The sequence below is a fragment of the Oncorhynchus nerka genome, linkage group LG19 (genome assembly GCF_034236695.1).
Source record: "Oncorhynchus nerka isolate Pitt River linkage group LG19, Oner_Uvic_2.0, whole genome shotgun sequence".
Lineage (NCBI taxonomy): Eukaryota > Metazoa > Chordata > Actinopteri > Salmoniformes > Salmonidae > Oncorhynchus > Oncorhynchus nerka.
This window is the reverse complement of record NC_088414.1, coordinates 33,477,956-33,500,700: the sequence shown is the minus strand read 5'-3', so window position 1 is coordinate 33,500,700 and position 22,745 is coordinate 33,477,956. Positions and strand designations below refer to the sequence as shown.

Sequence of the window (22,745 nt, the reverse complement as noted above, 5' to 3'; positions counted from 1 at the left end):
AACTCTCTACCCAACAGAACTCTCTACCCAACATAACTCTCTACCCAACAGAACTCTCTACCCGACAGAACTCTCTACCCAACAGAACTCTCTACCCAACAGAACTATCTACCCAACAGAACTCTTCACCCAAAAGAACTCTGTACCGAACAGAACTCTTTACCCAAAATAACGCTGTACCCAACATAACTCTCTACCCAACATAACTCTGTACCCAAAAGAACTCTGTACCCAACAGAACTCTCTACCCAACATAACTCTCTACCCAAAAGAACTCTGTACCCAACATAACTCTACCCAACATAACTCTCTACCCAACATAACTCTCTATCCAACATAACTATCTACCCAACAGAACTCTTTACCCAAAAGAACTCTGTACCCAACATAACTCTCTACCCAACATAACTCTCTACCCAACATAACTCTGTACCCAAAAGAACTCTGTACCCAACATAACTCTACCCAACATAACTCTGTACCCAAAAGAACTCTTCACCCAAAAGAACTCTGTACCGAACAGAACTCTTTACCCAAAATAACTCTGTACCCAACATAACTCTCTACCCAACATAACTCTCTATCCAACATAACTCTCTACCCAACAGAACTCTTTACCCAAAATAACTCTGTACCCAACATAACTCTCTACCCAACATAACTCTCTATCCAACATAACTCTCTACCCAACAGAACTCTTTACCCAAAAGAACTCTGTACCCAACATAACTCTCTACCCAACATAACTCTCTACCCAACATAACTCTGTACCCAAAAGAACTCTGTACCCAACATAACTCTCTACCCAACATAACTCTCTACCCAACAGAACTCTTTACCCAAAAGAACTCTGTACCCAACAGAACTCTCTACCCAACAGAACTCTGTACCCAACAGCAGCGCAACCCTGGAACCCAGGCTGATCTTCACTGTGCACCTGCAGCTTTCCTCTACTGATACAATTGCTTTGGCGCCCAAGATAGCAACCAGTTAGTTGGTACAACAACACATTAGGACATCTAACACTCACACACGCACAAGCATAGCTGTACACAAAATCCCCCCCCACACACACACACACACATACGCACACAAACACGTGAGTACACGCACTTACGCACACACAAACACTCCTCCCCACTCAGAGAGCAAGGACCTGCGTTGCATTGATCAGATTTTCTACCGGAGAGTCCCAAAATGATAAACCCTATAGGTGAATTATATTCATGTAAACATACACCTTATGATTAAGTGGTTTATATTGCATGATGTGGAAGGGGAAGGGTAATGTTCAAGTGGGGCTCGACTCCCAGAAGAACGCAGCCTGAAAAGAAGAAAAAACAAAGCTCAAAAAAGAAAACAAAAGAGGAAACGTGTATAAAAAATGATGTCCATATAAGAAAGGCTACAAAAACTTCCACTGGCCCTCTGCCATCGGAATACAGCAAAAGGCACCACAATATTACTCAATGTTTGAAGTTGTGAAAAAATTGGCACGTCTTTTTATACTGTAAATCAAAATGTACATATAAATAGAGTTTTCCCTATAAAAAAGTCTTTGCTGTTAACTAGTAGACAACTTTTGCTAAAAATGAAAATAAATATTTCATTTGTTTAGAATATCTGTCAGTTATATAAAATAAAAATATTTTGTATAGGTGCAGGTTTATACTATATTGATTTTTGTTGGTAGCTCATCTTCTTTCTTTAATGCGGTACATTGTCCGGTTTGGACCGTGAGTGCGTCTGTCTGGTCTGTACAGTCCCACGTGCACCGTGCCGCCCTGAAGAGTGTGACTGAGAAGTCCTACTGTTGGCCGGCCTGCAGATGGTGGAGGGCTCCGCATTCATATTCTGCATACTGAGGAAGGGCGTGCTCTCACCCTCCCCCTCCGACTCGCTGTCCATCAGGCAGCTGCGAGAGCCGTAGTCCTGTGACGCCTCGTATCCTCTCGGCGCTACGTAGCCGTTCTGTCTGGACCTCCGCAAGCGCCGACCCCCAACACCACCACTGCTGGTCCCACTTTTCTTTGGTTGTTCACGGGAGGAGAGGTACTCCTGTGTGGTCTCGTAGTCTTCTTCCTCAGCCAGCCTGTAGGGACTAGAGGGCAGGCTGCCCGTGCTGTCGTTCAGGTAGGTGCGGCGCTGCTGCCGGTAGGGCTCCTGGCGCTGGACGTCATGCAGGGGCACCTGGTAGCGCCGCAGCAGAGGCTGGTCATTCTCCGGGGGGTAGGGGGTGTGGGCGGCGGGTGGCAGGGACATGGCCTGGCTGGTGTTGGGGGAGGTGATCTGGAAGGAAGGCACCTGCGGGACAGCGAGTAAAAGAAGTCCACTGGAGACAGGCGGGCCGGCGTTGTCAGGGCCGACACATACCTGTAGTGAGGGGGAAGGTAGGGTGGGGAGCGGGGAGGAGAAGGACAGGGAGAGAGAGGACCAGGCCAAACAGCAGCAGCCCAGTTAGATGTCATGTCTAACAGAATGATGTGGGACAGGGACCCACCATCCACAAACAGCAGTAAGAGACATTATTGAGTTAGTGTGCAGGTTTGTCAGTTGTGGGTGGATGGTGTTTGTGAAATCCTGCTTCCTCAGTTTCTACATCTTTGTTATGTTATTGAATGTGTTTAATGGTAAATGTGACCTTTATCCTTACAGAGGGCTATATCTAGGGAAAACATAAGTGTGTGTGTTGTGCTGAGTTTTGAGATGCTGTTTTATGTTTACAGTACAGTCCCTCTACCTTCATATGTTCTATGGCACTAGGGAAAATCATAGTACCCCCTTTAGGAAAAAGCATCTGAAAGATCCAAAGGCAAATCTAAAATAAAGTGAATCACTGTTCCACTGTAATCCTGTTAAGTTTAGCATTGCGATGCTGCCTGGTACTACTGTTCAGTCAAATGTTCATTATAGATTACTGTAGCCATTTATAGATGAGCTCACTCTCACTAACTCAAACACTCTAAAACAAAAATCTTAAATCTGCAATATGTACCTTTTTGGGCGACCTGACCAAATTCACATAGAAATGTAATTATAGCAAATCTAAGAGGCGGTAAATCGGTTCTATGTACGTCATTTCTATGCTTCCCGTTCTTGAATCTTTAACTTTCGGCTTTTGTACACCAGCTTCAAACTGAAAATACAAGCTGAAAACAAGCTGAAAATACCATATTTTTGGTGATGGAAAATATATTTCACAGTAGTTTAGATGGTACAATGATTCTTTACTACACTATACTTGATTGTTATGTCACATAAACTGAAATGAACTATTAGAATTTTAGCATACCAGGAAATGGCCATTTCAGCATGGTGCATCTTGAAATGAGAAATGTTTGTGGTCATTGGTTTCCAGCTAAAATGACTAAATAGAAGTTATGTACACTTCTCTAAACCTCCTGTGAAGATGAAGATGTGTCCCTACAATAACATCTGTGCTCAATCTTTAGGCATACAGCAACCCAGGGCGAAGATCACAGTAGAGTTGACAACCACAGCCACAGCAAAGATCTGCTAGCTAGAGCTCCACCCCAGAGATCAGATCTGTTGTTCTACTCTCCTTGTCTTAATGAAGTCCTTACGGTATCCACCCTCCTGTTTAGCTGCCTTACAGATTTAGGGGAGTACAGTACAGTACAGTACAGTAAGCTTGACCCAGCAGATTCTTCACTTGAGAAATACATCTGCCTGTGGGCTCTCTCCTGACGGCTTTTATCCTCAAAAGACTCCTAACTTTAGTACAGCAACTGGATATATAACTTAACTTGTATATACCTACCTTATCCTTCTTTTATCAGAACATGACACAAGAACAGTATACATTTCAAGACCTGCCTGTCCTACAGTTAGTGGTGTAAAACACTTAAGTAAAAAATACTTTAAAGTACTACTTAAGTAGTTTTTTGTGGTATCTGTACTTTACTTTACTATTTACTATCTTTGACAACTTTTACTTTTCCTTCACTACGTTCCCGAAAGAAAATAATGTACTTTCTACTCCATACATTTTCCCTGACACCCAAAAGTACTAGTTACAATTTGAATGCTTAGCAGGACAGGAAAATTGTCCAATTCACACTCTTAAAAAGAAAATCCCTTGTCATCCCTACTGCCTCTGAATCTGGTGGATTCACTAAACGCAAATGCTTCAATTGTAAATTATGTCTGAGTGCTGGAGTGTGCCCCTGGCTATCCGTACATTTTAAAAACAAGAAAATCGTTCCGGCTGGTTTGCTTAATGTAAGGATTTTGAAATTATTTATACTTTTACTTTTAATACTTAAGTATATTTTAGAAATTACATTTACTTTGGATACTTAAGTATATTTAAAACCAAATACTTTTATACTTTTACTCAAGTAAAAGTATTTTACTGGGTGACTTTCACTTTTACTTGAGTAATTTTGTATTACTGTATCTTTTACTTCTACTCAAGTTGACAGTTGGGTTATTTTTCCACCACTGCCTACAGTAGGCCTATCTCATCATGTCTCGCTATGGTAGAGTAGTATTTGCCATTGACTCTTTCAAAGTGCCCTCGCTGGCCTCCAGGGGCCGATAGAGAGCCAGCTGTAAAACGAGGCCTCCTAAGGTGGGCACTAGAACATCCCCCAGTGCCATAACCACAGAGAGGGGCCTGTTCCCTTCCCACCTGTCGCTGTGTGGAGAGTCCCCCAGCGAATCGAACGAGTCTTCGTACTGCAGGCCCGGCCGGTGGGGCACAGTAGAGCCACAGTGTGCGGCACGCCTGGCCCTGGCCTCCATGCACGCAGGACTGTTGCACCTACTGGTCCCCACGGAGGACGACATCATGCCTGGTGAGTCTGAGAGGACACTGTCAGTCCGCTCCAGGCTCCATGTCCGCTCCTCGTGTCTGAGACAAGAGAGGACCAAAACATAGGGTTCAACCAGGATATGGTCCGGTGTGTAGTTCAGTGTGTATTTTTCTGTGTGTCAAAAAATGTACCTGTGATATGTGTAGTGAGGGGGAGGTTGAGGGGTTACCTGTGAGTGGATGAATGGGCATGGGTAGAGGAGTTGTGAGATCTGGAAGACGCATGGCTGCCTGGGAACGAGTCCTGTGGTACATGCCCTATGACTCGCTCCGTTGCAGGCACATTCTTAGAGATGTACTAAAACACACAGAGGAAAGTGTTGGAGAGATGGTATGGAGGGGAATTGTGTAACTGCCCATCATCATGTTGAACTTTACGTACAATACCATCACAAAGACTGTTGCTAAATCTGTCCTGACATATTTGAAACGCCACTGATTGACCATATGTGTGTTCTGAAAGGAGAGGTTTAGTTACTGTTGGAAGTTAACCTGTGACCTCGCTATCCTTCAAGAGAGTACTTAGGCTCCACTAAAGGAAAGTAAAATAATGTATGCTATGAAACTCACACGAAAACAACCCATTCACCCTTCCATTCATTCACTAATTGATGACAGAAAAGTCAGTAAGGGAATCGATGGATATGTGCCACTCACATCTACCATGGGTATCTCCTCAGGGCCAGGTCCTGGGTGATTGGGTCCGTTCGCTAGGTTCCGGTTTGGGTGATCTGCACACATGTTCTGCTGCAGGTGATTGTGCATCTTCTTCCTCTGTCTCCTGTGGAGGAGAATACCCCAGTCACTCTCATAGCACTGGAGCTGAGTCAACAGTCTATGCTAGGGTCTATCTAACACACCTATACTGTCCTGGGCTGACTTACTTGGTTTTGCAGTAGGCCACCACACACACAATGCCCACCACCAGCAGAGCCACGCAGATCCCCGTGATTGTCAGGACTCTCTTCTGGTAGAGCTCTTCAGCTTCTGTGGACACACACACACACACACACACACACACACACACACACACACACACACACACACACACACGCGCGCGCGCACGCACGCACACACACACACACACACACACAGAGAGAGAGAGAGAGAGAGACAGGTATGAAAATAAAACTACAACATCAGTCCCTTGAAGGAGTAATTTTAGACATCATGGACATCCCTTTACACCATGTCTCTGATGCCCCAGCCCTCCTGTCTCCCACAGCTTTTACACTCCTACACTAAGCAGATGTTGCTCACTCTCTTTACATGTATCAAAGTAGACATACTGTATGGATGTGTTGAAGGCTCTGATTACAGTGAAACTCCAACCCTTCATTGTAATGGCTGTTGAACAAAAGCCAGTTGACACTAGTAAATATTCATAAATATTACTGGAATCATTATTGTTTCAACATCCTTAATCAAAAAAGATGCCTGGGGGAAAAGCATTCACTAGAAATGTGCTATAAATTTCTAAATTTAGATGACTGGCATTAACTGGGAATTTGTATAGCATTCACTAGAGATGTAGGTGCTACATTTGTTTTAATTACTGCAGCATTGTGTGTTGCTCGTTGTGAATGGCTGGGCTTGGTTTACTGTAACACATGTCACTGGTACGGATCACTGTAACGATCTAAAATGGAGGTCCGCCCAAAACAGGTTGGCACAGAAAAGCTGTCCCAAATCTGCTACTCTGATTGTAGGAGTGCCTCATTCATCCAAGGGGTCTCTACTGACTGAAAGCCCATCAGATCAACACTCATCTACACAGAGGCCGCTCATCCTCTCACTGTCTATTCTGCTAGAGCATTTTATACAGAGGCACTCACACAAGCAGAACCACAGGTAAGGGGTCCCTGCAGGCTTTAAACATGCTCTGCATTCAATGCCTTCAAATAAATCAAGAAAAAAAAAGATTTTTTAAACTTTTGTTATTACATGCATTGTTACTTCTGGTTTTTGTGATCAACAAAAAAATAAACTAAAACAGATTTTGAACCTCTTTGCTTTCCCATAAAAATGTTCCTGTGAGGAGGGGAGGATAGGGCTTAACCAGGGGAGAGTGGAGGGAACGAGGGAGCAGACCAGGGGGAATAGGTAGTGGGCCTGTGAGGAGGGGAGGATGTGGCTTAACCAGGGGAGAGTGGAGGGAACGAGGGAGCAGACCAGGGGGAATAGGTAGTGGGCCTGTGAGGAGGGGAGGATGTGGCTTAACCAGGGGAGAGTGGAGGAACGAGGGGAGCAGACCAGGGGAATAGGTAGTGGGCCTGTGAGGAGGGGAGGATGTGGCTTAACCAGGGGAGAGTGGAGGGAACGAGGGAGCAGACCAGGGGAATAGGTAGTGGGCCTGTGAGGAGGGGAGGATGTGGCTTAACCAGGGGAGAGTGGAGGGAACGAGGGGAGCAGACCAGGGGAATAGGAGGGGAGGATGGGCCTAACCAGGGGAGAGTGGAGGAACGGGGAGGACCAGGGGGAATAGGTTGGGCCAGGGGAGGGGAGGAGTGGGGGAGGAGGAACGAGGGAGCAGACCAGGGGGAATAGGTAGTGGGCCTGTGAGGAGGGGAGGATGTGGCTTAACCAGGGGAGAGTGGAGGGAACGAGGGAGCAGACCAGGGGGAATAGGTAGTGGGCCTGTGAGGAGGGGAGGATGTGGCTTAACCAGGGGAGAGTGGAGGGAACGAGGGAGCAGACCAGGGGGAATAGGTAGTGGGCCTGTGAGGAGGGGAGGATGTGGCTTAACCAGGGGAGAGTGGAGGGAACGAGGGAGCAGACCAGGGGGAATAGGTAGTGGGCCTGTGAGGAGGGGAGGATGTGGCTTAACCAGGGGAGAGTGGAGGGAACGAGGGAGCAGACCAGGGGAATAGGTAGTGGGCCTGTGAGGAGGGGAGGATGTGGCTTAACCAGGGGAGAGTGGAGGGAACGAGGAGCAGACCAGGGGGAATAGGTAGTGGGCCTGTGAGGAGGGGAGGATGTGGCTTAACCAGGGGAGAGTGGAGGGAGCGAGGGAGCAAACCAGGGGAATAGGTAGTGGGCCTGTGAGGAGGGGAGGATGTGGCTTAACCAGGGGAGAGTGGAGGGAACGAGGGAGCAGACCAGGGGGAATAGGTAGTGGGCCTGTGAGGAGGGGAGGATGTGGCTTAACCAGGGGAGAGTGGAGGGAACGAGGGAGCAGACCAGGGGGAATAGGTAGTGGGCCTGTGAGGAGGGGAGGATGTGGCTTAACCAGGGGAGAGTGGAGGGAACGAGGGAGCAGACCAGGGGGAATAGGTAGTGGGCCTGTGATAAATAACGTCATAAAAATGTTCCTGTGAGGAGGGGAGGATGTGGCTTAACCAGGGGAGAGTGGAGGGAACGAGGGAGCAGACCAGGGGGAATAGGTAGTGGGCCTGTGAGGAGGGGAGGATGTGGCTTAACCAGGGGAGAGTGGAGGGAACGAGGGAGCAGACCAGGGGGAATAGGTAGTGGGCCTGTGATAAATAACGCCATAAAAATGTTCCTGTGAGGAGGGGAGGATGTGGCTTAACCAGGGGAGAGTGGAGGGAACGAGGGAGCAGACCAGGGGGAATAGGTAGTGGGCCTGTGATAAATAACGTCATAAAAATGTTCCTGTGAGGAGGGGAGGATGTGGCTTAACCAGGGGAGAGTGGAGGGAACGAGGGAGCAGACCAGGGGGAATAGGTAGTGGGCCTGTGATAAATAACGTCATAAAAATGTATTGCATTTTTACAGCTCCTCCCATATGAGGTTGCCTCACCCACTTCCTCCATTCACCAGCAGCTGCAACAGCATGGGCTATTTTGACACTATAAATGAATCACCATGGATAGTATAAATAGCAATATTTCAGCCATATTGGTTGATATCTATTGATGAAGAATTTTCCACGGTGACAAGAAACGGCAATAATGAAATTCTCGGAGCCTCACACAAATTTACCTGAATGTAGTTTGACTATTTTGTACAGTGAGGTCTCATAAGGAAATAGTAAACTACGGTATCACAGGACATTTCTTGGGAAAGGAGGTCCTTAAAGAACAGACTATTTCTTTACTCTAAATAAGGTATGACATGTTCATACCACAGTCACTCAATGAAAAAGAGTCTAGACACACAATGCATTCTACTTTTACAGACAGTTTTCAACCAAAGTAAAGTAATTGATGGACACGGGTAGAACAGAGCAGGTTGACTTACAAACATCTACAGTGAGGTTTCAAATGAGAGGTGGATAGAGGTTATAGGTTAGAGGTTAGACGTTAGAGGTTACAGGTTAGAGGTGGAGTGTTGAGGGGATGAGGAGAATGACACAGTTAAGATGAGCAGCATATGGATGTTGGGGTGGGGTGGGGGGATAGTCAACTGTAAACCTGGCATAGCATGCTAACAGGAGGCACAGGAGGGGAGAACATAAAGCAAATCTTGGAGGAATATCCTTCCTGGTTATGGTTGATAGAGAGGAACAGGGATGTCCTATTTGCAGCACTCATCCTGAGGTCCTGTCTGTGTCTCAATGAAGCGGCAATGGATTCTCACATTGGCTAATACAAGTTGAAACATGGTACAGCTCACGCCGCTTTTTAATAGGTGTATCATAAAACCGTGTGTGTGTGTGTGTGTGTGTGTGTGTGTGTGTGTGTGTGTGTGTGTGTGTGTGTGTGTGTGTGTGTGTGTGTGTGTGTGTGTGTGTGTGTGTGTGTGTGTGTGTGTGTGTGTGTGTGCATATATACAAGAGAAAGAGAGAGAATGAGAGAGAGAGAAAGAGAGAGAGAGAGAGAGAGAGAGAGAGAGAGAGAGAGAGAGGTGAATTTGTGTGTGTATGTGTGTCTTTTCAGTGTCTAAGGAAGGATTAGAAGTGATACAACTCTTACTGAGTAATGTAATCAAATTCACACTAGTGTTAACACAAACCCGGTGTGTGCTAAAGGAATCACATGAAACTAAGCACTGTTTATTCTGAAGTAAACAGTAGAGACATGGAGGCTCACAAAGATTAGTCTGATGTCATCAACCCCAGAGAGAAGATTCCAGAGGGAGTCAGAGGATAGATGGAGGGGGAATCTACTCCCTGAATAGAGGAGAGATGGAGGGGGAATCTACTCCCTGAATAGAGGATAGATGGAGGGGGAATCCACTCCCTGAATAGAGGATAGATGGAGGGGGAATCTACTCCCTGAAGAGAGGATAGATGGAGGGGGAACCTTCTCCCTGAATAGAGGATAGATGGAGGGGGAATCTAATTCCTGAAGAGAGGAAATATGGAGGGGGAAACTACTCCGTGATGAGAGGACAGATGGAGGGGGAATCTATTCACTGAAAAGATGATAGATGGTGGGGTAAACTACTACCTGACAAAAGGATATATGGAGGGGGAGTCTACTACCTGAAGAATGACAGATGAGAGAATAGATGAGAGGATAGATACTCCCTGATGAGAGGATAGATACTCCCTGATGAGAGGATATATAGAGGGCGAATCTACTATCTGAAGAATGACAGATGAGAGGATAGATGAGAGGATAGATACTCCCTGATGAGAGGAATAGATACTCCCTGATGAGAGGATAGATAGAGGGCGAATCTACTATCTGAAGAGAGGATAGAAATAGGGGAAATATACAACCTGAAGAGAGGAGAGATGGAAGGGGGATCTACTGTCTGAAGAGAGGATAGAAATAGGGGAAATATACAACCTGAAGAGAGGAGAGATGGAAGGGGGATCTACTGTCTGAAGAGAGGAGAGATGGAAGGGGGATCTACTGTCTGAAGAGAGGATAGATACTCCCTGAATAGAGGATAGACGGAGGGGGAATCTACTACCTAAATAGATGATAGATGGAGGGGGAATCTACTACCTAAATAGAGGATAGATGGAGGGGGAATCTACTACCTAAATAGAGGATAGATGGAGGGGGAATCTACTACCTAAATAGATGATAGATGGAGGGGGAATCTACTACCTGATGTGAAGATAGATGGAGGGGGAAATCTACTCCCTGAAGACGGATAGATGGAGAGTGAATCTACTCTCTGAAGAGAGCATAGATGGAGGGGGAATCTACTCTCTGAAGAGAGGATAGACGGAGGGGGAATCTACTCCCTGAATAGAGGATAGATGGAGGGGGAATCTACTCTCTGAAGAGAGGATAGACGGAGGGGGAATCTACTCCCTGAATAGAGGATAGATGGAGGGGGAATCTACTCTCTGAATAGAGGATAGATGGAGGGGGAATCTACTCTCTGAATAGAGGATAGATGGAGGTGGAATCTACTCCCTGAATAGAGGATAGACGGAGGGGGAATCTACTCCCTGAATAGAGGATAGATGGAGGGGGAATCTACTACCTGATGTGAAGATAGATGGAGGGGGAAATCTACTCCCTGAAGACGGATAGATGGAGAGTGAATCTACTCTCTGAAGAGAGCATAGATGGAGGGGGAATCTACTCCCTGAATAGAGGATAGACGGAGGGGGAATCTACTCCCTGAATAGAGGATAGACGGAGGGGGAATCTACTCTCTGAAGAGAGGATAGATGGAGGGGGAATCTACTCCCTGAAGAGAGGATATATGGAGAGGGAATCTACTCTCTGAAGAGAGGATAGATGGAGGGGGAATCTACTCCCTGAAGAGTGGATATATGGAGAGGGAATCTACTCTCTGAAGAGAGGATAGATGGAGGGGGAATCCACTCCCTGAATAGAGGATAGATGGAGAGGGAATCTACTCTCTGAAGAGAGGATAGATGGAGGGGGAATCTACTCCCTGAAGAGAGGATAGATGGAGGGGGAATCTACTACATGATGTCAAGATAGATGGAGGGGAATCTACTCTGTGAAGAGAGGATAGAAGGAGAAGAAATCTACTACCTAAATAGATGATAGATGGAGGGGGATACTACTACCTGAAGTAGGATAGATGGAAGGGGAATCTTCTTCCTGATGAGATGATAGATGGAGGGGGATTCTATTAAATGAAGTAGGATAGATGAAAGAGGAATCGACTCTGTGAAGAGCGAAAAGATGGAGGGGATTCTACTATCAGAAGAGAGGAAAGACTGAGGGGGGATCTACTCCCTCATGAGAGAATAGATGGAGGGTAAATTTACTACCTGAAGAGAGGAAAGATGGAAGGGGGATCTACTCCCCCATGAGAGGATAGATGGAGGGGGAATCTACGATCCTGAAGAGAGGATAGATGGAGGGGAAATCTACTATCTGAAGAGAGGAAAGATGGAGGGGGGATCTACTCCCTCATGAGAGGATAGATGGAGGGGGAATCTACGATCCTGAAGAGAGGATAGATGGAAGGGGGATCTACGATCCTGAAGAGAGGATAGATGGAGGGGGAATATACTCCCTGATGAAAGGATATATGGAAGGGGTGTTTACTACATGAAGAGTGACAGATGGAGGCGGGATCTACTTCCTGAAGATAGGATCGATGAAGGTGGAATCTACTGTCTGAAGAGAGAATAGATTGTGGGGGGACCTACTCCCCGAAGAAGGATAGATGGAGAGGGAATATCCTACCTGATGAGATGATAGATGAAGGGGGAATATACTATCTGAAGAGAGGATAGATGGAGGGGGAATCTACTATCTGAAGAGAGGATAGTGGAGGGGGAATATACTCTCTGAAGAGAGGATAGATGGAGGGGGAATCTACTATCTGAAGAGAGGATAGTGGAGGGGGAATATACTATCTGAAGAGAGGATAGATGGAGGGGGAATCTACTATCTGAAGAGGATAGTGGAGGGGGAATAGTGGAGGGGTGGAGGGGGAATATACTATCTGAAGAGAGGATAGTGGAGGGGGAATCTACTATCTGAAGAGAGGATAGTGGAGGGGGAATATACTATCTGAAGAGAGGATAGTGGAGGGGGAATATACTATCTGAAGAGAGGATAGATGGAGGGGGAATCCACTCCCTGAATAGAGGATAGATGGAGAGGGAATCTACTATCTGAAGAGAGGATAGATGGAGGGGGAATCTACTCCCTGAATAGAGGATAGATGGAGGGGGAATCTACTACATGATGTCAAGATAGATGGAGGGGAATCTACTCTGTGAAGAGAGGATAGAAGGAGAAGAAATCTACTACCTAAATAGATGATAGATGGAGGGGGATACTACTACCTGAAGTAGGATAGATGGAGGGGGAATCTACTATCTGAAGAGAGGATAGTGGAGGGGGAATCTACTATCTGAAGAGAGGATAGTGGAGGGGGAATATACTATCTGAAGAGAGGATAGTGGAGGGGGAATATACTATCTGAAGAGAGGATAGTGGAGGGGGAATATACTATCTGAAGAGAGGATAGATAGAGGGGGAATCTACTATCTGAAGAGAGGATAGATGGAGGGGGAATCTACTATCTGAAGAGAGGATAGTGGAGGGGGAATCTACTATCTGAAGAGAGGATAGATGGAGGGGGAATCTACTATCTGAAGAGAGGATAGTGGAGGGGGAATATACTATCTGAAGAGAGGATAGTGGAGGGGGAATCTACTATCTGAAGAGAGGATAGATGGAGGGGGAATCTACTATCTGAAGAGAGGATAGATGGAGGGGGAATCTACTATCTGAAGAGAGGATAGATGGAGGGGGAATCTACTATCTGAAGAGAGGATAGTGGAGGGGTAATATACTATCTGAAGAGAGGATAGTGGAGGGGGAATATACTATCTGAAGAGAGGATAGATAGAGGGGGAATCTACTATCTGAAGAGAGGATAGATGGAGGGGGAATCTACTATCTGAAGAGAGGATAGATGGAGGGGGAATCTACTATCTGAAGAGAGGATAGTGGAGGGGGAATATACTATCTGAAGAGAGAATAGTGGAGGGGAATATACTATCTGAAGAGAGGATAGTGGAGGGGGAATATACTATCTGAAGAGAGGATAAATGGAGGGGGAATCTACTATCTGAAGAGAGGATAGTGAAGGGGGAATCTACTATCTGAAGAGAGGATAGTGGAGGGGGAATATACTATCTGAAGAGAGGATAGTGGAGGGGGAATCTACTATCTGAAGAGAGGATAGATGGAGGGGGAATCTACTATCTGAAGAGAGGATAGATGGAGGGGGAATCTACTATCTGAAGAGAGGATAGATGGAGGGGGAATCTACTATCTGAAGAGAGGATAGTGGAGGGGTAATATACTATCTGAAGAGAGGATAGTGGAGGGGGAATATACTATCTGAAGAGAGGATAGATAGAGGGGGAATCTACTATCTGAAGAGAGGATAGATGGAGGGGAATCTACTATCTGAAGAGAGGATAGATGGAGGGGGAATCTACTATCTGAAGAGAGGATAGTGGAGGGGGAATATACTATCTGAAGAGAGAATAGTGGAGGGGGAATATACTATCTGAAGAGAGGATAGTGGAGGGGGAATATACTATCTGAAGAGAGGATAAATGGAGGGGGAATCTACTATCTGAAGAGAGGATAGTGAAGGGGGAATCTACTATCTGAAGAGAGGATAGATGGAGGGGGAATCTACAACCTGAAGAGAGGATAGATGGAGGTGGAATCTACAACCTGAAGAGAGGATAGATGGAGGGGGAGTCTACAACCTTAAGAGAGGATAGATGGAGGGGGAATCTACAACCTGAAGAGAGGATAGATGGGGGGATACTATTACCTGAAGTAGGATAGATGGAAGGGGAATCGACTCTGTGAAGAGCAAAAAGATGGAGGGGGATCAACTCCCTCATGAGAGGATAGATGGAGGGGAAATCTACTACCTGAAGAGAGGAAAGATGGAGGGGGGATCAACTCCTTCATGAGAGGACAGATGGAGGGGAAATCTACTACCTGAAGAGATGATAGATGGATGGGAAATCTACTACCTGAAGAGATGATAGATGGAGGGGAAATCTACTACCTGAAGAGAGGATAGATGGAGGGAGATATATTCCCTGATGAGAGGATAGATGGAGGGGGAATCTCCAACCTGAAGAGAGGATAGATGGGGGAAATATATTACCTGAAAAAGGATTGATGGATGGGTAATCTACTCCCTGAAGAGTGGACAGATGGAGGGGGAACCTACTCCCTGAAAAATAATAGATGGATGGGGAATATATTTCCTGAAGAGAGGATAGATCCAGGGGGAGTCTACTCCCTGAAGAGAGGATTGATGGAGGGGGAATCTACTCCCTGAAGAGAGGATGGATGGAGGGGGAATATAATCCCTGAAGAGAGGATAGATGGAGGGGGAATCTAAACGCTGTAGAAGGACAGATGGAGGGGGAATCTATTCCCTGAAGAGAGGATAGATGGGGGGGGGATCTAAACACTGTAGAAGGACAGATGGAGGGGGAATCTATTCCCTGAAGAGAGGATAGTGGAGGGGGAATCTACATTCCTGAAGGAATGACAGATTGGGTGGGGGATCTACTCCCTGAAGAGAGGATAAATGGAGCGTGAATCTATTACCTGATGAGAGTTCTGATGGAGGGGGAATCTACTCCTTGAAGAGAGGATAGATGGATGGGTAATCTACTCCCTGAAGAGAGCATAGATGGAGGGGAATATAATCCCTGAAGAGAGAATAGATGGAGGGGGAATCTAAACGCTGTAGTAGGACAGATGGAGGGGGAATCTATTCCCCGAAGAGAGGATAGATGGAGGGGGAATCTAAACGCTGTAGAAGGACAGATGGAGGGGGAATCTACATTCCTGAAGGAATGATAGATTGGGTGGGGGATCTACTCCCTGAAGAGAGGATAAATGGAGCGTGAATCTATTACCTGATGAGAGTTCTGATGGAGGGGGAATCTACTCCCTGAAGAGAGGATGGTGGAGGGGGAATCTAAACGCTGTAGAAGGACAGATGGAGGGGGAATCTATTCCCTGAAGAGAGGATAGTGGAGGGGGAATCTAAACGCTGTAGAAGGATAGATGGAGGGGGAATCTATTCCCTGAAGAAAGGATAGTGGAGGGGGAATCTAAACACTGTAGAAGGATAGATGGAGGGGGAATCTACTCCCTGATGAGATGATAGATGTTGGGGTAAACTACCACCTGATGAAAGGATATATGGAGGGGGAGTCTTCAAGCTGAAGAGAGGATAGATGGAGGGGGAATCTACTATCTGAAGAGTTGAGAGATGGAGGTGGAATCTACTTTCTGAAGAGATGATAGATGGAGGTGGAATCTACTTTCTGAAGAGATGATAGATGGAGGGGAAATCAACTACCTGAAGAGAGGATAGATGGAGGTGACATTTACTTCTCTAAGAAGTATAGCTGGAGGGGGAATCTACATTCCTGAAGGAATGATAGATTGAGTGGGGGATCTACTCCCTGAAGAGAGGATAAATGGAGCGTGAATCTATTACCTGATGAGAGTTCTGATGGAGGGGGAATCTACTCCCTGAAGAGAGGATAGATTGAGGGGAATCTACTCCCTGAAGAGAGCATAGATGGAGGGGGAATCTACTCCTTGAAGAGAGGATAGATTGAGGGGAATCTACTCCTTGAAGTGAGGATAGATTGAGGGGAATCTTCTCCCTGAAGAGAGCATAGATGGAGGGGGAATCTACTCCTTGAAGAGAGGATAGATTGAGGGGAATCTACTCCTTGAAGAGAGGATAGATGGAGGGGAATCTACTCCCTGAATAGAGGATAGATGGAGGGGAATCTACTCCCTGAAGAGAGCATAGATGGAGGGGGAATCTACTCCCTGAATAGAGGATAGGTGGACAGGTTATCTACTACCTGAAGGGAGGATGGATGGGGCATCTACGACCTGAAGAGAGGATAGATTAAGGGGAATCTACTCCTTGAAGAGAGGATATATGGAGGGGAATCTACTCCCTGAATAGAGGATAGATGGAGGGGAATCTACTCCCTGAAGAGAGCATAGATGGAGGGGGAATCTACTCCCTGAATAGAGGATAGATGGACAGGTTATCTACTACCTGAAGGGAGGATGGATGGGGCATCTACTACCTGAAGAGAGGATAGATTGAGGGGAATCTACTCCTTGAAGAGAGGATAGATTGAGGGGAATCTACTCCTTGAAGAGAGGATAGATTGAGGGGAATCTACTCCCTGAAGAGAGCATAGATGGAGGGGAATCTACTCCCTGAAGAGAGGATAGATGGACAGGTGATCTACTACCTGAAGGGAGGATGGATGGGGCATCTACTACCTGAAGAAGATAGATTGAGGTGGAATCTGGAGGGGGAATCCATGACTCAAGCTTTAATTTTGTTTATACCTGCTCTACAAATTTATAGTCCCTTAAAACCAGTTCATGAAGAAAACTGCTTTTGCTCTCCTGTCAGATGTTCTAATATACTGTACATGTAGTGATGAGGACTGCAAATCGGGACACCCATGGTAATGTTATAGGGAAGGTCAGCTGTAGATCAGGTAATGTTAGAGGGAGGGCCAGCTGTAGATCAGGTAATGTTAGAGGGAGGGCCAGCTGTTGATTGGGTAATGTTAGGGGGAGGGCCAGCTGTAGATCAGGTAATGTTAGAGGGAGGGCCAGCTGTAGATCAGGTAATGTTATAAGGAGGGCCAGCTGTAGATCAGGTAATGTTAGAGGGAGGGCCAGCTGTAGATCAGGTAATGTTAGAAGGAGGGCCAGCTGTAGATCAGGTAATGTTAGAAGGAGGGCCAGCTGTAGATCGGGTAATGTTAAGGGCAGGGCCAGCTGTAGATCAGGTAATGTTAGAGGGAGGGCCAGCTGTAGATCAGGTAATGTTAGAAGGAGGGCCAGCTGTAGATCAGGTAATGTTAGAGTGAGGGCCAGCTGTAGATCAGGTAATGTTAGAGGGAGGGCCAGCTGTAGATCAGGTAATGTTAGAGGGAGGGCCAGCTGTAGATCAGGTAATGTTATAAGGAGGGCCAGCTGTAGATCAGGTAATGTTAGATGTGGGTCAGCTGTAGATCAGGTAATGTTAGAGGGAGGGCCAGCTGTAGATCAGGTAATGTTAGAAGGAGGGCCAGCTGTAGATAAGGTAATGTTAGAAGGAGGGCCAGCTGTAGATCGGGTAATGTTAGGGGCAGGGCCAGCTGTAGATCAGGTAATGTTAGAGGGAGGGCCAGCTGTAGATCAGGTAATGTTAGAAGGAGGGCCAGCTGTAGATCAGGTAATGTTAGAGTGAGGGCCAGCTGTAGATCAGGTAATGTTAAAGGGTGGGCCAGCTGTAGATCAGGTAATGTTAGAGGGAGGGCCAGCTGTAGATCAGGTAATGTTAGATGGGGGTCAGCTGTAGATCAGGTAATGTTAGGGGGAGGGCCAGCTGTAGATCAGGTAATGTTAGAAGGAGGGCCAGCTGTAGATCAGGTAATGTTAGAAGGAGGGCCAGCTGTAGATCGGGTAATGTTAGAGGGAGGGTCAGATGTAGATCGGGTAATGTTAGAGGGAGGGCCAGCTGTAGATCAGGTAATGTTAGAAGGAGGGCCAGCTGTAGATCAGGTAATGTTAGAAGGAGGGCCAGCTGTAGATCGGGTAATGTTAGAGGGAGGGCCAGCTGTAGATCGGGTAATATTAGAGGGAGGGCCAGCTGTAGATCAGGTAATGTTAGAAGGAGGGCCAGCTGTAGATCAGGTAATGTTAGAAGGAGGACCAGCTGTAGATCGGGTAATGTTATAGGGAGGGCCAGCTGTAGATTGGGTAATGTTAGAGGAAGGGTCAGCTGTAGATCGGGTAATGTTAGAGGGAGGGTCAGCTCCACAGGGCATGACCAGTGCATTTTTCAGCCCATTGAGATACTGTTAAGGTTGATTGACTGATTGATTGGTTAATCAATCAGACCATTTGCTTTAGAGTCAACCTCACAGAGGGAATGGAAGCATGTCAAACGGAACGGACGGAGATATAGAACACAGCTCTACTCAAGCTGGGAATCAAACGATTGTTCCATACCCATAAATTCAATCCCAAGATGCTCTGCCATTGCAGAAAGTTGACAGTTGGAAAAACAAACAAAAAAGAAGAGGAGAACAGTTTAGGAGAGACACCTTCCAACATAGATAAACAACAGATATACACACACAGTATGGGCATTGAGCGACAGGACTGACGGGACAGTTGAGACACGGATGGTGAGTCATGAGCAACAGTTACAGTAACAGGACGGAGCTGGACAACATCAAGCTAAGACCATCAGGACATCCAAACAAGCACCACAGACAGACAAAACAACAACAAGCAGTGAGACTAGACTAGAGCATGCAAATCCAGATATCCACTTAACTCACTGCCATAATGACAAGATGGGATCTCTGGGCCATCCATTAAGGGCAGATTATGACATAGTGCACTACTTAGAAAATGAAACATTATATTACCATGACAGATGGGTCTATAGCACAAGAACATAGATCGTTTTGAAAGTATAGATTAGTCGTCCAATTAATAGATTTGAATATATTAGTTCATTAAATCTATCTTCCTGATCATAAGGGATGTTAGATGTTACTTATTCTGGTACTCACTACATGGCAGCACAGTCCAATGTTAATGTTTCATTCAACACAGGCAACTACATTCATATTCAGGAAACATTTGATGGGACATGACATGTGACCATGGTATCATGTCCAATGACATGTTAACAGAAAAACCTTACCTGTATACCATGGGAATACAACATCTGATCAATTCACTCTCAAATATTACATTATAACCCGTTATGGGGAAGGGAGGGGATGACTGATAGAGAGTAAGTGTATGTTCTGTATGTGATGGAAGGCCTGTGTGACAGTATGAGACGTGAAGCCTGTGATTGCCTTCACTGAGGGATACATGTATTAGAGAAGACAGAGTCCATCTCAGCAATCTGTTCACCAACCTCATCTAAGGACCAGCAACACCTTGATACTATTGACTAAGCTAAGATGATGTTTCACCTCATCCGCAAAACAAAGTTATCCAATCAGCTTCAGAGGGGGGATTATATTGCATGGGAAGAGGTGGAGAAGGGCTGCACCATTCCAGCTGCTGAACCCATATCTCTGACAGCCCACTTGCTCTAGTCGGGTTGCAGCAAATCCCAGCTGTTGTCATGACAACGCGCTCTTGGGCGGGCTGAGGGGGTCCAGCTTTCTGTAGAGCCATCAATGAGATATTTGGGGTAGGGGAGACACCCTGATAGGAGGAGGGAAGTGGGATGGATGGATAAGTGAATGGATGAGAGAGTGTAGGACTGGAGGGGATTCTGTATGCTTCTATATATTCTAGTTCTGTTTTGGCCTCAAAAAGCTAACTTCACAGCATGATGAGGATTGCAATACTAGCCCATATATGCTGGAGATGCTGGAGAGGGTAGATGTATATTACAGTGGCTCAACAGTCTCTACTGTACACAATCTACACTGTAGGGCAATAACACAAGGGAATTAACACAGTCAATAGAAATGGTAGTCAACAAGCTAATCCTTGAAATGCATTTCTTCTCTGACTGACTAGTAAAGTGAGTCGATTTCTAAAGTTCTGTTTGGATCTACAGTATATGTTTTGCTGCAGTGCTGTCAGTCGAGTGGTCCTGACCTCTATTGGCTGTCAGTCGAGTGGTCCTGACCTCTATTGGCTGTCAGTCGAGTGGTCCTGACCTCTATTGTGTATGTGCACACTTGAAACTGTGACAGACAGGCATGTGTACGTTTAAATGAAATTGGTGTGCAGAAATGGCCTCCTCTCCAGTGTGCTCTCTGAATTAAATTACACATGTCAGATCTCGCACTGTGGGTGGGGGGTGGGGGGTGGGGGGGGGGGGTGGAGCTTCACCACATCTGTCTGCCTTTTTTGTCATTCATGTTATTATAAGTGGAGCCTCAAGCTTGTTTCCAATGCTACTCTTGTGTGTACACGCAAAGGTCGTCTCTCAAAGGGGTCACGCATAGTTGGGAATTTTCAGATCATTTCAAAGGAAAAGATTGAGATAAATGGTCTAATGTAATTAATGAATTATATCCCTGGTCGGTCCCGATGTTTATTAAATATTTGGTCTGCTTTGATGTTTTTACAGTATTTTAATTGTGGGTATTTTTCCGTAACGGAGGAGGTTTGAAAAATGTCAACCACACACCCTGCCTAGGTCGTCTCAGCATGTCATTTAAGGAAAAAAGGCTTGGCTCTGTTGACTAGAGTTGACAATGAATACACTTCTTGAAAAGAGAGGAATTTGTGCAATTCCATGGAGGTTAAACATAACGTGACAGTAAGATAGATGTCGATGTAGAGTGAGAGAGCTCCCACAACCTACTGGCACATACAGTATGGTTCAGTACAGTACCAGGCTGTATGCATAGGCTCTGGGAAAGATGCTTACATTACATATGCAATACATTTTGCAACTAAATAGTGTACAGGAGCGCTGTCATCCTGAAATCCACACAAGGCTGACTTACAAATGCATGATGTTGATGGATATGTACTGTAGAAAACTACAATACTGCTATACTATAAATCATATACCATGACTTGCCATGACAACAGAAGGCCCAATGTTTGATCATATACTGTAGAGTGTAGACTTGCATATCATACATTTCCCTGTTTTCATGCAAAACAAAAAAAACATTATAACAATACTAGAGAACCACTATAACCCTACTAGAGAACCATTATAACCCTACCAGAGAACCATTATAACCCTACCAGAGAACCACTATAACCCTACTACAGAACCATTATAACCCTACTAGAGAACTATTAGTATTTTGGTTTTTTACGTGTTATTTCTTACATTGGTACCCCAGGTAATCTTAGGTTTTATTACATACAGTCGGGAGGAACTACTGGATATAAGAGCAACGTCAACTCACCATCATTACGACCAGGAATACAACTTTCCCGAAGCGGATCCTGTGTTTTCCCCACCACCCAGGACAATGGATCGGATCCCAGCCGGCGAACCAAAACAACGTCGCCGTAAAAGGGGCAGACGAAGTGGTCTTCTGGTCAGGCTCCGTAGACGGGCACATAGCACACCGCTCCTGAGCATACTACTCGCCAAGGACCAGTCTCTTGACAACAGGGTTGATGAAATCCGAGCAAGGGTAGCATTCCAGAGAGACATAAGAGACTGAAACTTTCTTTCTCTTTCTTTCTTTGCTTCACGGAAACATGGCTCACTCGAGACACGATATCGGAGTCGGTACAGCCAGCTGGTTTCTTCACGCATCGCGCCGATGGAAACAAGCATCTTTCTGGTAAGACAAGGGGCCTTATGATTATGCCTTATGATTAACGAGTTGTGGTGTGATCATAACAACATACAGGAAATCAAGTCCTTCTGTTCACCTGACTTAGAATTCCTCACAATCAAATGTTGACTGCATTATCTACCAAGAGAATTCTCTTCGATTATAATCACAGCCGCATATATTCCCCCCCAAGCAGACACATCGACGGCCCTGAACAAACTTTATTTGACTCTATGTAAACTGGAAACCACATATCCCGAGGCTGCATTCATTGTAGCTGGGGATTTTAACAAGGCTAATCTGAAAACAAGACCCCCTAAATTCTATTAGCATATTGATTGTGCTACCAGGGCTGGTAAAACCCAAGATCATTGTTATTCTAACTTCCGCGACGCATAAGGCCCTCCCCCGCCCTCCTTTTGGAAAAGCTGACCACGACTCCATTTTCTTCCTCCCAGTGTATAGACAGAAACTAAAACAGGAAGCTCCCGCGCTCAGGTCTGTTCAACTCTGATCCGACCAATCTGATTCCACGCTTCAAGATTGCTTCAATCCGGTGGAATGGGATACGTTCCGCATTGCGTCAAACAACAACATTGACGAATACGCTGATTCGGTGAGCGAGTTCATTAGCAAGTGCATCGGCGATGTCGTACCCACAGCAACTATTAAAACCTACCCAAACCAGAAACCGTGGATTGATGGCAGCATTCGCGTGAAACT

General features: G+C 45.8%; 1 pseudogene; it reads right to left on the bottom strand.

Annotated features, from left to right (window-relative positions):
- Nucleotides 1-1,241: 1,241 nt before the first annotated feature.
- Nucleotides 1,242-22,745, bottom strand: part of LOC115146947 (pro-neuregulin-2, membrane-bound isoform-like) — a 134,914-nt pseudogene continuing 113,410 nt past the window's right edge.